This window comes from Acomys russatus, chromosome 1 (assembly GCF_903995435.1).
Source record: "Acomys russatus chromosome 1, mAcoRus1.1, whole genome shotgun sequence".
Taxonomy (NCBI): Eukaryota; Metazoa; Chordata; class Mammalia; order Rodentia; family Muridae; genus Acomys; species Acomys russatus.
Window position 1 is genome coordinate 49084625 of NC_067137.1, and position 17802 is coordinate 49102426.

At 41.7% G+C, this 17802-nt stretch overlaps 1 pseudogene; it reads right to left on the reverse strand.

Moving 5' to 3' along the window:
* Positions 1–16070: 16070 nt before the first annotated feature.
* LOC127211096 (high mobility group protein B1-like) lies at positions 16071–16670 on the reverse strand (annotated as a pseudogene).
* Positions 16671–17802: the final 1132 nt, after the last annotated feature.

The following is a 17802-nucleotide window of genomic DNA, read 5'->3' on the forward strand; positions in this document are numbered from 1 at the left end:
ACACCCACAAAAAGATCATCTGTTTGCTCTTCCAGGATTTTATTTGTCTTCTATACATTTCACCAATCTTCAAGGGGGTTAAGCTGATTTGGCTTTGTTAAATCAAAAGGGAGAGTTTGAATGTCTCCTTTATCAAAGGAGGCATCAGGATATCAAGTTGAGATGACTGGCATCTGTTGGCTTCCCAGCAGCAACACTTGAGCAGTGTTTCTCGGGAAAGGTGGGGACCATGAGGCTGTCCACAGTGTACTCTTCTACAACTCTGGGTAAGAGATCACCTGCACAGGGCAAGTGTGTTGTTCTATACTCAATGGTCCATATCTTTCTTTTTTAAGGACCAAACTGTGCCTTGGAATTTGTTGCAGGTTAATAATAAGCTTGCTCAGTGTCTTTTTTTTTTTAATTTGCTGATACAAACTGTACCTTTGGGTGGCCAAATTATAATTTTTAACCATACACATTTGTGTTCTGAGTATAAATAAAACAGTTTCTTTTTCAGAGGTTGGGGGAAGGGAAAGTCAGAATGATCCAGCGACAAACAATTCCAGAACCAAGCCTGCTCTGATACATAGAAATGATTCAGGTTCTATCCCTTGCTCAGAGGGAACAGTGGTAATGGACCATTCATCCATCCTGTTTAGGGATGCAAATACAAGAATGTCCTGCCTTGTACAAAATGAGCATGGTCAGTCCTACATAACTGAAATGAGAGGGTTTAGAAATCAGATGCCAAGACATCAACTGCAAATGGAGATGGATGTTTTAATATTGAAATAACCTCAGAAAAGATCATGCCAGACCTTAAATTTGTCATATGTTTTCTATAGAAAATATTATACTCTCAATAGATAAATTTCAAAAACAATAGTAGTTAAATCTGATGCTTATTTTTCTTTAATTCTTAATTTTATGTATATGGATGTTTTGCCTGTCTGTGTATCTGCATACCACCACATACACATGCCTGGTGCCAACAAAGGTGAGAAGAGGGCATCAGGTCCCCTGGAACTGGAGTTAGCCAGATGTGAGTGCTGGAAATTGAGCCGTGTCCTCTTAGAAAAGCAAGGAACATTCTTAATCATTGAGCCATCTCTCCAGGCCCAGCTTCAGTTTTGCTAGTGAGAGTCGTTTATGTGAGCTTCTTGTGTTATTCACAATGACTCAAAACACTATTAACGTTAGGACAGCATTGAGTCTAATCTTCCACTAATCTCTGTTTGCCCTTGTTCCTCTACAGTATAACAAGTGTCTCTGTTAAAGCACTAGGTTGAGCTTACTTGGTCATCCGGCATGAGATACTTGGTTTCCCAATTCCTCCAGCTTTCTTCCTTCTCTGCTCTCTGTTTCTTTCCCATCCCTGCTTGCTCTTCTTCAAGGTTCAGCCTCCCCAACTCTGACCACCTATCCCCTCAGGTGAATTACACACCCTTATGATTAGGAAGCAGATTGAGACCAAAAGGATAGCATGCAAAGCACAAACAGAAAGAAACTATGTGCTTACAGTAGCATCAGACAAACTAGATTTAAGTTTAAGAAATGATGTTAACAAGAAATTCATTACATGGTGGGAAAAATCTCATTTAATGGGATAACTCAACAAATTTATCTATCAGCACCTATTAAGAAAGTTTCAAATCTATAAGGAGATAGAGAACGCAAGAGAGAACTAGCAGAACTAAATAACTTGAAATCAGTGGTAAGTATAGCATACTCTCTGATGACTAAGCAACTGAAAGAAGCATCAGAGAGAACTTGTCTGAGCAACACGAGGAGCAAATCACCTGACTGACGTTTAAGGAGCACTGCACTTGACTTTCAAAATACATATTCTTTTCCACTGTAATGGAACATTTACCAAAATAGAAAATACTCTAGGCCATAAAGCAAGTCTCAGCAAATTTCAAAGGGCTGAAGTAATACCAAGAATGTTCTCTGGCTTCGGCGGGATTAAGTTAAATCAATAACAGAAAGAAAGTTAGAAGACTTCAAAATTTGTTAAAATTAAGTAATACATTCTGAAAGACTCATGGGTCAAATTACAAAAGATATGTTTCACAGCCATAGTACTGAGAGAAGGAGACAGGCATGCCACGGTACAGCCTGGTGATTCCAATTATGGAAGGTTCCTATGTGCTTCTGCTCCATCACTCTACCTTGTTTTCTATTGGATAAGTCGTTCATAATCCTGGTGGTAACTACTTTAAATTTCATTTCTGATCCAACTAGTATTCTGCCTTCCCAAAGCTCTACACATGCCCAGTTACACAGCCTCACCATAATATACCATATCTAAAGTCTCTTTATGTGCTTATGTCATATCATAAAGAGCTGAAGATTTTCTTTTTAATTAACTTATGTATTTATTTACTTTAAATCCTAATCATAGCCCATTCCCTCCTCACCTCCTGATCCCACCATCCCTCCCTTTCCTCCCATCTTCCCTCTCATATCCCTTAGAAAAGGGGACTCCCTCCAAGCAACCCACCCCCAGAACATCAAGTCACATCAAGACAGTGCATCCTCTTCCTCGGTAGCCTGGCAAGGTAGCCCTGCCAAGGGAAGTGATCTGAAAAGCAGGCAACAGAATCCCTGTCAGAGACAGTCCCCATTCCCCTTACTAGAGGACCCACATGAAAACCAAGCTGCCCATTGAGTACATATGCGTAGGCAGCTAGGTCCAGTCCATGAAGATTTTCTTTTAAATGATCTCTTGCCTGCCTCCTTCACTACCATCACCCCAATATGATGGAGGACCCATGTCCATGGATAGAGAGCTCCAGTCATCTGAGGCCACGTGTCTGCAAACTCATGCTACGCCTCCTTTTAAGCCACCATTTCATCGTGCTACATGAGGGCTCTTAAAAACACACTGTGGGGCATATGTTGAGCTGGAGAGATGGCTCATGGCTAAGAGTGTGTGGTGCCCTTGTGGAGGATCTAAAGTTACTTCCCAGCACTCATATTGGGCAGTTCACAACCACGTGTAACTCCAGCTCCAGGGACCTCTAGTGTCCACAGATACCTGCACTCACATGCACATGCACACACACGTGCACACACACACACGTACACGCACACACACTTATACACACATACACATTTATAAAAGCAAAAAAAAAAAAGGTAAAATTTTAAATACCTGATTACTTTTTATCAGGAAAATACTAGTGAAGTCCTAAGACTATTGTAGTTTAGCATATGGGTCCCACATGGTTTCTTTAGATATTTTTTATCACTACACAGCTAAGGCACCCTCCTGTTTATCCCTCTGTGAGCTTCCTCAGGCTCACTGTCCTGTTGGCCTATGCGTGTCAGTTTTCTTCAAACATGTGGCTCCTGTAGAGCATTGTAACACAAGAGACTCTAAGCTGGGCAAGTACAGAGACAGAAATACATAACCTTGGAATCGTGGTACTTTAGTTAGTTTTTAATTTTTAATATATTTATTTATTTGTTTATTTATTTATTTGTGTATGTGTGTGTGCATGTGTGTGTACATGCATGCATAGCATGCATATGGAGATCAGAAGGTAATTTGTAGAAACTGGCTCTCCTTCTGCCGTGTGGGGCCTGCAGCTCAAACTCACGTCATTAGACCTAGAGACAAACTCCTTTGTCCCCTGAGCCATCTCTTTAGCCCTTCTGTGTCTCAATTCTAATCCACAAATAATTATTAGTAATTTGAAGATGCTAAACTCTGTCAAGAAAAAAGTAACAAAAAACAGAAAAACTGATGCCATTCCCATAGATTTTTCTAGGCTAGCAAATGATAAACACTAATAAACCATATGATACTAACTCCACAGGATCACAAACTAGAAGCCATGGCCATGTGCCCTGATATTTTTGTTGTTGCTGTTGTTGTTGTTGTTTTGTTTGTTTGTTTGTTGAGATAGTTTCTCTGTGTAGTCCTGGCTGTTCTAGAACTTACTATGCAGACCAGGCTGATCTTGAACTCAGAGAGCTCCTTCTGCCTCTGCCTCTGCCTCTGCCTCTGCCTCTGCCTCTGCCTCTGCCTCTGCCTCTGCCTCTGCCTCCCAAGTGTTGGGATTAAGGGTGACCACCACCACTGCCCAGCTGAGAATCTTAATTATAGAAAAATTAATAATAATAACTCAATTTCTTAAAGAAAAGGAACCTTGTAAATACACAAAGAGGGAGAACGGGTACCCTGAAAGTGCAGAGAAACACAGGCAATTCTTCTGTAGGAAGCAAGCTGAACTCGGGCTTCTCACAGAGCTCTCTGTCAGGAGTCAGGGGCTGGCGTTGGCAAAAGCTGCTTTCAAAGCGTGAGCACAATGAGAGACAGAGGTAACCTGAAGAAATCCCACAGCCTTCTCAAGCCTGGATACCTCCAGTGGATGGGCCAGACGTGGGGCAAACTATCTCACCATGCTATACTACACAAAGGCCAGCGGTTATGTGCCAGTTAGAGGAAGTCCATTGTTAAAAACTGAGCTATTGTGGAGCCTTATCAGGTCACAGGGCCTCAATTTGGTCTGTTGCAGGTCTTTCATAAAAGAAATGTGGCAGTTCAGAAGGGTCAAGTGACTGATGAGCAGAAGGCTGCAGGCAGATGACAGTTTCACTCAGTCATATCCTCACCCTTGGTGTAGGAGGACTTTATCAGTTGACAATAACCATGGGGTTTTGACATATCAAAGCCTGAATCCATTGGGTGGCTCAAACTCTGAAGCCACTCTGCCATTTCCTGCTGTAGAACACAAGGGTTGTCAAGTTCTGGCTATGTGATTGGTTCCATAGTGGCATCTCTCTGGCAGAACAGGGACTACTCAGGAGCTCTTGGAAGTATGATACGGTTCTTCTGCCTGTACAGATCTCAGTGCTGTGGTGTTCCTTGCACTACAAACACATCTAGGTGGCTCCTGCCAGCTGAAACATAAGCCACCCCAGGGATCAATCTGGGGAGTCTTGGGAGAGAAAGTCTCCAACCCACAGACTGAAGATGCAAGGTGTCTGAAAAGGGACCTGTGTGTGAAGATGGGAAACCACCAAAGCATAATCACTGTGTTAGACAAAAGACAAGTGCCCGATTGTCTTAGGGTTTCTGACCAACAGCAATTTGTGGATGAAAGGGTTTATTTTGCTTACATTTCTGTATCACAGCCCATCATCCAAGATATTCAAAGCAGGAACCTTGACATAGGGACTGAAGCAGTAGATAGATAGATAGATAGATAGATAGATAGATAGATAGATAGATAGATAAATGAATGGATGGACAGACAGACAGACAGATAGATGGATGGTACCATCTGCACAGCAAATGAAATAATCACCAGAGTAAAGAGGCACCCTACAGAATGGGGGAAAACTTTACCAACTTCACATCAGACAGAGGATTGATACCTAGACTACGTCAAGAACTAAAAATAAGTAAATAAATAAATAAACTCCAAAAATAAATCATCCATCCTCAGATGAGCAAGGAAGCTGAAGAGACTTCCCAAATGAAGAAATATAAATGGCCAACAGACATTGAAAAAGAGTCAACGTCCCTAGCAGTCAGGGACATGAAAATTAAACATTCTCTGAGAATCCATCCCATTCCAGGCCGATTAACAATCATCAAGAATGCACATGCAACAAATGTTGGTAAGGACATAGAAAAAGAAGGACCGCTGTACCCTGTTGATGAGACAGAGCCTGGCACATCCACTGTGGGGGGTTTGTGTGGAAGTTAAAAACAACAACAACAACAACAATAAATGTAGCCAGACCACTCCTGAAGCACCCTCAATCAATGGCGTGCCACAGAAAGGCTTACACATCATGCTTATAATTACACTGTTCACAATGTCTATGAAAATGAAGCAGCACAGACATCTGTCCATAGACGGATAGACACACAGGCAGGCAGATCGGATAAGTGTGTTTACACAATGGTATTTTATACAGATGTAAAGAAAAATGAAATCATGACATTTACAGAGAAGTGGGTAGAACTAGCACTCATCATGCTAAGCAAAATAAGCCAGCCTCAAAAAGATAAATGCCATGTTTTTTTCATATTCAAAAGGTAGATTTCATCTTTATCATATGTATTTTTAAATCGTATGGTACCCACTTTTCCCAGAGTTGGACCTAAAGTAAATATTGCATTGCATGTAACACAATGTTGAGGACACCGTGGTCAGACAAATCACAATAGTTATTATTGCCAGGAACAGTGGCACTTCCCTATGATCCTAGTACTCAGGGGGCTGGGACAGGTGTGCGTGAAGTTCAAGACCAGACTGGGCTACACAACACACACACACACACACACACACACACACACACACACACACACACACTTCCATTGCTAGTATTGTCATAATATTCAGGATGTAGTCAAATATCCACTGTCTGTGGTACATCCCTACTTACTTCTGAGAAGTCTGAAAGTGTATCTTCCTTGTGAGGCTCCCACAAAACTCCCTTTTTCTCAAAACTCTCCTCATACATCCGACAACTAACTGTTGAACTTTAGAGTTATTTTTATATGTAATACCACCAATAACCACAGCAAGTGTTGTGTCTCCATGGCTGAATCGAGCATATAAAGAGTACAGCTGTGCTATTAAAGTTCTACATAGACCATGTCTCCAGCACGTGTGACATATTTGTTGATTTAATGTACCCAGCCCCTGAGTCCAGTTCTTTGAATTTCTGTGGAGTGTTTGAAACAATTCCAGCATATTCTCCTCCCACACAGAAAACCGATCTGGCCAAGAATATGGGGAAATGGAAACATCATTTCTCACTTACCCTTTTTGTGAGTTTCTCCCACCCGTTTTCCTCTTAAGCTTGCCAAAATCTTTCAAGTCCTTAGGAGCCCAGGAAAAAGCTGGCTTGGGATGCTGACAAGAAAGGAATGTAACATTTATTGAAAAGGGGTGGCGAGGGGGTGGGGGGCGCAGTTTGAGAACTGGAGCCAGAATCCCTAAAAAAGAAAAAATTAAATTGAATTTCTAAAAAGGAGCCTTGATTCTTGGAGTATGTTTATTTCCCTTGAAGCTTGGGAGATTCTCCAAAAGACGCCAAAGCCAAAATACTTCCAATTCAGAGCGGTATACCTCTGCCAGCCAAGAATCTGATAACTCACTTGGAAATAGCCACAAAGAATACTGTCACCCCCTTCCCTTGGGAGATCACTTCCAGTTCCAAAGCCTTAAAGTGTTTTTATGATGTTTTCTCAAGTAATAACTTATAAGTGCTAATATTAATGAGTAAAGACACAAGGATTTTGTATTCTGTCAATAAGATTATTTGTTAAGAATTTTACATCCTGTCAAAGAAAAAAGAGGATGTGACATTAAATTTGGTTTATTTAAAGTTCATGTATGTGTTATGATGTATGTATGTGTGTATTGTGCATGTGCCATGGAGCATGAGTAGAGGGTCTTTCCTTCCATTATGTCATTTCCAGGGATTGAACTCAAGTTGTCACTCTTGATGGCAAACCCCTTCACCCCACTGAGCCATCTCTGTAGCTCATGGCATTAAAATTTAAAACTTCAAACCTGTGCTACAGGCAGTAGTATTTCTAGTGAGCTGCTCCTCTATGGTCCTCCTAAAAATATTTAAAACCAACGTTGTAAGTATAGTTTTAAAATAGTCTATTATACCTAACATTCTAACCATATAGTGAACGTCTGTAATAGTAACCATCATTTTTGACTGATTAAGAGGTAGGCATGGTATACTTATAATCCAAACATTTGAAAGACAGAGGCCAAACACCTGCCAGTTCAAGGAAAAACAATACAAACAAAAATAGTGGTTGATTTGCCATATCTTATTGCCAGTTTCTTTTAAATCCAGAGACCTGCGAGGACCTAGGTTAGGTTCTTTGAGAATACACAAGCGAGCAAGAGAGCCCTAGTCCTTCAGAACCAGAACTTGGTGAAGTCAGATGCCTGAAGCGACTAATAGCAAAGAGAACACAGCACAAAGCAGCATTTCCAAACCATGGGACTAGAGGTCTATGCACTACTGTGAGAGCGGATGAGCAGAAGGGAAACCCGAAGGTTGAAATTTATCTGAAGGAATTATAGGAGGTCCCACGCAGAGACGGCCTCTGGTCAATTTTCAAGAAGAAGAAAAAAATATGTGTTGGGGGAAAATCTTCCTAGATAGAAGAAACAGCTCGAACAAATTGAAAGGAAAAAAACAAAAAAAAAAAAAAAAAAAAAAAAAAAAAAACAAAAAAAAAACTTACAAAAAGAATGTGGGCAGGGCTAGAGATGATTCAGCCACTAAAAGCACAGACTGCTTTTGCAGAGGCCAGGCAGCTCACAGTCACCTGTAACTTCATTTCCAGGGAAGCTCTTGCCTTCTTTCAGCCTCCATGGCACTGGCACATATGTGCACACACATATACACATAGATAATAGAAAATTGGTTTTTTTTTTAAGTTTGAAGTTTTTTAATGTGTCCGTCTGCAGGTTGTTGGTGCTGTGACACAGAGGAGCATGTGGAAGAAGCATGCTTGTCCAAAGAGTGCGGTGATCAAGAGTTCCACATCAGGGCCATCTATGTGGACTCAGGCCTAATGTGGTTCTAATTACAGAATCTCAAAGGGCAAGCACAGACTTGCTCGTGGAAGTCAGCAGTGAAAGTTACCATACTAGGCAGATAATGCTACAGGAAACAGGGAAGAAGAACCTCAGAACCCAGGGGACCAGAGACACTTGTGGCAGCCAGCCAGCCAGTATCAAACCTATGGCCCTGGAGCCTCCAACAGTAGCCGTGACTCCTGCAGCATGAGACTGTGGGGTAAGAGAGCTGACATAGTGACTACAGAGCCAAAATACAAAAGTCTCAGTTGCAAAAGCTGATTTGGGGCAACGACTTGATTATCATTATCTACTCACTGCAAAGTAACTGGTTGTCTTAATTTGGGGGCTTTGTATGATTAATTCTCTCAGAAATGTATCGAGCCAGTCTTCTTCTCAGGGACACTTGGGAATGGCACAGGGCGTGTCATCGCAGACGTAGTCCTGGTGCCACAGAATGCTTTCCTCATAGTGATGCTTCAAGATGTCTCCCTTGCAGGTCATATCTGAAGCGTTTTTATGTTTGCAGTAGGAAACCGAGGAATGCAGCTCATAAATACTATTATTAAGAAGCTATTTGATGAGGCTGGAGAGATGGTTCAGCAGTTAAGATAACTGGCTGCTTCTTCAGAGGGACTCTCAGGTTCAGTTGCCAGCACGCATGTGTTAGCTCACAACTGTCTGTAACTGCAGATGCAGGGGAATCTGGCACTTTCACAGACATATATGCAGGCAAAGTACCAATCCACATAAAGTAAAAATAAATATTTTAAAGGAAAAAAGAAGCCATTTGATTATCATTTTATGTGCTTAAAAAATTAGATGTCTTAAATATATTAGGAAACTAAAAGTAGAAAAAGAAAAAGGAGGGGAAAATCAACATTTTGACCTTCATCAATCCAATATCCTTCTAAATTTATTTTGTGCATGTGTGTGTGTGTGTGGATTCATATGGAGTACACATATAAGTACAGATATACATGCTTCTGTGTGTGTGTGTGTGTGTGTGTATGTGTGTGTGTGTGTGTGTGTGTGTGTAGACTAGAGAACAAAATTGAGGGTATTTCTGGTGCCATCCACTTTATTTATTTATCTGCATATTTATTTATTATCTATTTATAATTTTACGTATTTATTATTTTTGGAGACAGGGTCTGTCTTATCATGTAGTCTAGGCTAGCTGCCCAGTGAGCCCCAAAGGTCATCTTCTCTCTGTTTCCCCACCACTAAAGTCACAAACACCTGCCACAAACACGTGTGGAATTTTGTTTTTAATATGGGCCCTAGGCAGGAACTTCAGTGTTTCATGCTTGCAAGGCAGGCACCTTACCAGCCAAGTTATCGTCTCAGCTCTTATATCCATCTTGTTTTCTTTGGTAGCTCATTCAAGAATCATTGACGTAAACTTTGTACTATGAACCTAACTTCCCAGCATTTCTGTGCCCACATTCTAGCTGTCTTTCACCCTGCTCAACCCGTTAGTCTATGTCCCCTCTCTTTTTTATTCTTCCGCATCATTTCACAAGGTACTGGCATTGTAACTACTGCACACAGGCACGTGCCTGAATAGACTTTCCAGTGGAGAAAAGTGGCAGGGCTATTTTTGGAAGGGTGGTCTGCTTTCTCCTAAAATCATCTCCACTTTCACATTTTATTTCCTCTACAAGTGTTTGTTCTCTGATGAGGAAGGAAAAATACTTTCAAGAGTGAGAAAAATGAGAAAGACCAGCGATTATGTTTCAGAAAGTCCAGCTACAAAGCATAGCCTGTTGACAGAACATACGTGGAATAAGATAAACCCAAGGAACGGCAACATACGTGAGTGTCTGGACCTAAGACCATGTCTGCAGAGTGGGGATCACTGAGTCTAACAGTAAATGAGCGATGGTTATCAGCATACGCAGTTTGGCTATTAGTCCTGCAAAAAGATTATGCCGGGGGGTAAGAAACCCGGTAGATTTCAAGCAAGCCTTTGCTTCGGACTTAAGCACTGGGAAAGAAGTACCTGAAAAATCATGATGTGAGGAACTGAAGTGGGTGTGGCGAGGTAAACAAAATTGCCAAGTGGAATAAGAAGAGAATCTGAAAAAGTGTTTTCCATCCCTAGATCCAAATTCGGGTTGTGTTTTCAGAATCCCCCACCATGGGGTTTACCTCTCAGCAGGAAGAGTGGCCTTTATTTCATAATGCTGCTTCATTTGGTTTTTTGTTTGTTTGTTTATTTGTTTGTTTTTTGTTTTGTTTTGTTTTTTTGTTTTGGTTTTTGGGGTTTTTTTTTTTTTTTTTTTTTGGTTATTTACTAATTAAGACCATAATAACTAGCACTTTTGAAATTTTTAAATGTGCCACTTTCTCTGTGCCAGGCATCTTACATTCATGTATTCTTCTAGATGGAGCAAATGAACGAGGTTATACTTATCAACTCCCTTTTTAAGGAACATAAAAGATGAATAATTTTGCCAAAGGGCTGGATGGGAAGCTTAGTAGGTAAGAACGCATGCTGCACTAACATCAGGACCTGAGTTTGAATCCCAGAAGGCACATACAAAGCCGAGAGATGGCTAGGCTGTAGAGGGCAGAGACGGAAGGATCACATGAGCTTGCTGGCTGCCAACCTAGCTCCAGATTCAGGGACACCATGTCTTAATAAGATGGAGACTGATGCATCAGAACACCCAACACCCTCCTTTGGCCTCCACTCATACATACACACATATAAACTATACACACGCACACACACAAAATAAAAATATTTTTTAAGATTCCTTTTTATTATTTTCAATTATATACATGTGGGGCCTGGGGGTATCTGCACATGAAAGCAAATATCTCCAGAAACTAGAGGTGTTGGATCCTGCTGGAGCTGGGCAGGTGGTTGTGAGCCACCCAACATGGGCTCTGGGAGCCACATTCAATTCCTCTACACGAGCAGTAGAGGTCCTGTGCCAAGCCATCTCCCCAGCACCAATACACATTTTTTGGTTGTTTTTTGTTTGTTTGGTTGGTTGGTTTGGTTTGGTTTTGGAGACAAGATTTCTCTGTGTAACAAAGGTTTCTCTGCTAACAGCTCTGGCTGTCCTGGAACTAGCTCTGTAGTCCAGGCTGGCCTCGAACTCACGGATATCTGCCTGCCTCTGCCTCGCAAGGGCTGGGATTAAAGGTGTGCGCCACCACCGCCCGACAATATTATTATTTTTTAAAGACTGTTTCTAAGAGAAGGATTCAAGGTTGTGGCAGTTGCCACCACCCACCAGGCCTGGTGCCTTCTCCAAGATGCCCGAGAGACACACTGAAGCTTCAAGGAGAAACACAGCTGCGGAGAATGAGCCTACAGAGCTTGCAGTATCCCCAGAACAACTTAAAAAGCAGATCTGATGGGAAGATGCTTTCAAAAGGTGATTTCATGGAATTGGAATAAAAGACGGCAGAGCTAAGAGTCAGTGAGAGGTGGAACTAGAGATTCAGCAGGAGGCTCTGGACTCCACTTGGCCTGCCTTGCCCTTTCTTAGCCTGCTGCTGTCAACCAACAGACAGGCCCAGCTGGAGGCTTAGGGAAGGGGGAGGAGGGCCTGCTGCTAAGGCTGCTGAGGCTGCTGAGGCTGCTGCTGTTTCTGAGGCTTCTGCTGCTGCCACTGATCAACCTGATGGAGCCACAATGATGCCTCCAGAACAACTCTGGACAGCAGCCAGGAGCTCATGCAGGTCCTGCCACCAGGACATGCTGCCCAGCTAGCCTATCACCCTGAGCAACAACAAAATATCTGAGATGAAGAAATGTTCATTTTCTAGATTAGGCCTCCTGGAGAGACCTCCATGGTCTGTGCTGCCCAAGAGGCAATGTCGACGGCTGTGGTCCATGGTGCTGCTGGGTGCCATGTTCTGGTCCTCAGTCCAAGCTGCCACAGGGAATCATGTGGAAGTCTATAATCCGGGGCGCAAGCAGCTGTTGTGGGCAAAGAAGCTTCTTTTGCAGATTCATAACTGATGATGAGAGACGTTGAAGGCTTCTGTGACAACCATCCTCCCCTGCTGCCCCCGCGCAAGAAGAAACAGTCCAGACAGGAAGCTATTGATGAGAGTCCTTCAAAACTGTGATAAAGATGCTGGAGTGTAGCACTTCAAAGTTGATGGCTTCCGGCGGGAGTAGAGGGGCGCGGGAGAAGGGAGGGGAAGGACTCGGTTATGTTTAAGGGGCCACCCACTGAGAATATGAGCAACACAAATTGAAGTCGGCGTAGTAGCAGTTGGGGGACAGGGTGGGAGGATGGGCCTGGGAGGAGTGGGAAGTGAGTGTGATCAGGGTGCATTGTGTGCAATTCCCAAATAATTGATAAAAATACTATGTAGGGAGGAAGGAAAGGATAATGATAAAGCCAATCAAACTAAAAAAATGACAGATTTGACCTGAAGCAAATCTAATTTCCCTGTCCATGGCCTTACCCTCTTTGCTCTGACAAGTTTCCAGCTATCATCCGGAATATGATATCCAAAGGCAACAGACACAGCCACTGCCATTAACAATGTTTCAGTCAATAATAAACCACACATGCCATGTTGGCCCCTTAGGACTGAACCACCTAATGATATCCTACACTTCTTAACCTCCCAGGTACACTCTATGATGTTCACACAATGACAAGATCCCACAATGATGCATTTCCTGAATATTTCCTCTTCGTTATGAAATGCATGACCGTACATGGTGTTTGCCTCCTCTTGACCTATCCTTTACACCGTCAGATCACCATGCTGTCTACATTAGATTATGTAATAACTCTAGAGAGTTGAGCACAAAGTTGTAGCCAGCTGCATGTTGGCTGTCTGAATGAAGTCTATACATAGGAATCCAGGTGTTCCACATCTTTCTGTACATTTCCACCTCTGTGCAGAAGAAGTTCCGTGACTTACCAGAAGAAAGAGCTTGAATTTCAGACAAAGCTCTATCATACACAAATGAGCCTGGGATTCTGGATGCAGAATTCCCAAAGGTGGAAAGGAAGAGGGGTTATTCTGTGAAGGGTGGTCTGGTTTCTTTCTACTACCACCCCCCAAAAGACAGAGGAATTAGACTAGAATCTGAATGCCCTCCAACTCTCCATGTCTTGCATCTGACATTGTTCACATTGCTTTGATTCTAATAAAATATCTTTATATGATAGAATGAATTCTACTGAAGCACTTTGGATGGTCAAGTTTAAAAATCCACACATTAAAACCCATTACTCCCATTAAGTTCCTATTGCTCTAAGAAAATGAAAAATAAATAAATAAATAAATAAATCCAAGATAGTCCATCTAATACTTATTGGAAATTCCAAGTCTCTGACTTAAGCTGCCTTTATTGGCTATCCAAACACTCATGATTCAGTGCATAGTTTAGCACTGACTTTGCAGACACAAAGTAGAATGCTGCCAGGCCCCTTTCCACAGCTTTCATGTGTCTTCAATCCAGCACATCCCCAGGATAGCTGTTACCATGGCCATCAGTTTATTGAGTGCCAATGCACCCCCTGTGCCATATCTCCAGAATGAGAAAAATGTGTCAAAAGACAGAAACAACTGCATACAGCTCACTTTAAAGCATGACCTGCAAATGCTTTTTCATCACAGTTGGTGGCAGGCTTCAAAATATTCTTTCTTCATTGTGATTGTAAGATTGCTACATACTTTTCTAACTCTTCACTCCCTATATGAGTATATTCTGTAAATTCACAATTTATGATGCTCTAAACCCTTCATTCCAAACAGAAGATTGGTTCTGAATCTTATATTCTTAACATTAAAAATAAAAAGGCAGGCAGGTATGAGGAAATGGCTCAGGGTGTTAAGAGCCATGTCCGTATGCAAACAGGAGGGGCTGAGTTCTGGTCCCCAGTACTGATACAGAAGCCTGGTGTGGCTGCCTAGACACCTGTTACACCCACATTGGGCGTGTAGAAAGGCAGATCCTGAAAGCTCACTAGCCAGGGAGTCAAAGTAACAAGCCTCCTGTGCTGTGAGTGACCCTGTTTTCAAGGCAATAAGGAAGAAATCAATAGAGAAAGAAACCTGACATCCTGTTCTGGCTTCCACACACACAAGTGTGAAATCACATAATCAAATATGCATGCAACACAGACATAGCAACAAATTTTTATGAAGATGTTATAGCAAGACAATCTCAGTCACATAGTTCTATTCAGTTTTAAATATTCCAAGTGATTTTATTCTTACATATTTTCATAAATTAAAATTATCCAGTTCTCAAAATTTTACAACTGAATTAAGAGTCTGCCAATGCCATCCTATTATCTCAGCTTACAGATGAGACGCATAATAAGATACCACAGAATCCTAAGAATACAGAGGCAATTTCCAGGATGCAAAAGGAGTTAGAGATGGAGAAGAATACAGCAGAAATAGAAGACCATGCTTGCTGCTCCCACTGAAGAGAAGAGAGAGCAAACAGGAGGTAGGACAAGGCTGTAAACTCTCATCGCCCACCCCAATGACATACCGTTTTCAGCATATTTCCATGTATGCAAATCTTTATAACCTGTGCAAGCATCACCACCACCCAAGGACCATGTGTTCATATGCATCATCCTGGGGGAACATTTCTTTCTTTTATTTTTTTAATTACATTTCCTTCAACAAAACAGCTGCAATTTTTTTCCAATTACAAAGTGGTCTTCAATTAACAGAACAACAATTATCTTCATGGAAGCTGTATCACAGACAACGGAAGTTGAGGGGGCAAAAACCAAAAAGAGAAAACAAAACCAAAAAAGAAAAGAAAAGAAACAAACAAACTATCGTCCCCATATATAACTAATTTGTACTTTGCACCAACAAGAACCTTCTTTAAATTTCTACGCCAATTTACAACCTCCAGACTGTGCCAACCAAGGTCAGTGACCATTGAAAATACCACCAGGACTCTCTGGAGAAGACCATCAAGACAGGCGGATCTGGACCAAGGGAGGCCCGCACAAACTACTGTACCAACCAAGGACAAGGCATGTGGTAAACCTAGACCCCCTATTTAGATCTAGCCAATGGACAGGACATTCTCCACAGTTGTGTGGAGAACAGGGACATGACATGAACTCTGGTGTTACCTATTTGACCACTTCCCCTTGGTGAGGAGGCCTAGTGGCACTCAGAGGAAGGGGAAGCAGGCTACCTGGATGAGACCTGGTAGGCTGTGATCATATGGTGGGGGAAGAGGTCCCCTTCTGTCACAGGCCTAGGGGAAGGGAATAGGGTGAAAGAGAGAGGGAGGTGGGAAATGGAGAGATACAAGTGAGAGGATAACAATAGGAATGTAATCTCAATAAATTATTTAAATAAAAAGTTAATTAAAAAAAGACACATTTGGTAGTGTGTTAACTGTACAAAAAAAGACACTGTACAGTTTAAAAACAAATCTTACACAGCCTTACATTTCTATTTTTTTCTTTAAAAGGAGTGAGTGTACAGGGGGTTAAATGCTTTATAGACAAGGAAAAAAACTGCGCTAGGACCAACTTATGCATCATCATCTCCTTCCTCATCTTCATCTTCCTCCTCTTCCTCATCCTCTTCATCCTCATCATCTTCCTCTTCCTTCTTTTTCTTGCTCTGTTCAGCCTTGACCACGCCCCTTTTCCGCTGCATCAGGCTTTCCTTTACCGCTGTAGGCAGCAGTACCCTTTTCATACTTCTCCTTCAGCTTGGCAGCCTTCTTCTCACAGGGCTGCTTGTCACCCGCAGCAGTGTTGTTCCACATCTCTCCCGGTTTCTTTGCAATATCACCAGTGGATAACCAGGATGTTCGCCTTTGATTTGGGACCGGTACTCAGAACAGAACAAGAAGGCCGAAGGAGGCCTCTTGGGTGCACTGGGGCCCTTGAACTTCTTTTTGTTCTCTCCTTTGGGGAGAATGTAGATTTTCATTTTCCATGTTTTCAAATTCCCCCTTTTCTTTAGCAGACATGGTCTTCCACCTCTCTGAGCACTTCTTGGAGAACTCTGAGAAGCTGACAGAAGCATCCGGTGCTGCTTCTTGTGCTCCTCCCAGCAGGTTTGTGCAAAGAATGCATATGAAGACATTTTGCCTCTCGGCTTGTTAGGATCTCCTTTGCCCATGTTTAGTTGATTTTCGTCTGCGAGGCTCAGAGTCGCCCGGTGCCCGTCTGGCTCGCGCTTGCCCGGGCGCTGTCTCTGTGGAGCTCAATGTACTGCAATGGCTGTCTGGGGAAAGACTGGAAAACAGGACTATTCATCAGCACATCATACTGTGACTGACACAGTGTATCTTTGAGAAAGTTATTCATTCCAGTGACTAAAATCTATTATTCAGAATGTTTTAAGAGGTCAGAAATTGGTGTGTTTAACTATATTTTTAGTGATGTAGTTAAAGTTTACTCTAGTCCAATCCGTTTATATTAAGGGAAGTATATTAAGGGAATGTATTAATTTTTTTATTTTATTTTATTTTATTTATTTATTTATTTATTTGTTTGTTTGTTTGTTTGTTTGTTTGTTTTTGGTTTTGGTTTTTCAACATAGGCTGTCCTGGGCTTGCTTTATAGATTAGGCTGGCCTTGAACTCACAGTGAGCCGCCTGCCTGTGCCTCCCAAGTGCTGGGATTAGAGGCATACGCCACCAATGCTGGGCTGAGGGAACTAAGTTTTGTGACAAGTTAAAATGTGGTTATAGTTACAAACATAAATGTATCATAACACATATGAAAGACAACTTAGCTCCTATGGAAACTCAGTTCTCATTTTTAAAAAGAATGCTTTGCTGTTTTCCAGCTTTATTCCAAAATCAAAAGATATACCTATGAGTAAAAACAAATTTTAGCTGGGCAGTGGTGGTTCATGCCCTTTATTACAGTACTCGGGGCAGAGGCAGGTGGATCTTTGTGAGTTCAAAGCCAGCCTGGTCTACAGAGCAAATTCTAGGAGCCAAGATTGCACAGAGAAATCCTGCCTTGAATAATCTAAACAAACAAACAAATAAATAAAATTTAAAATATATTTAATTGTAGAAATGTCTTTATCTGAATGACTTGTTATCATAGCTCTTTTTTTTCAAAACAAATGACTGCATTTAGGCATATCAAGTTTAATTAAAATAAGAGTATTCATGTAAGAATTACCGTTGATTTGTATAACAGATGAGGAGTATCTCTTTAATTTATTAACATATCTAATTTTTAATAATATAAATTTTATTCCAGTAGTTTTCAGGACACAATCTAGTATCTATATA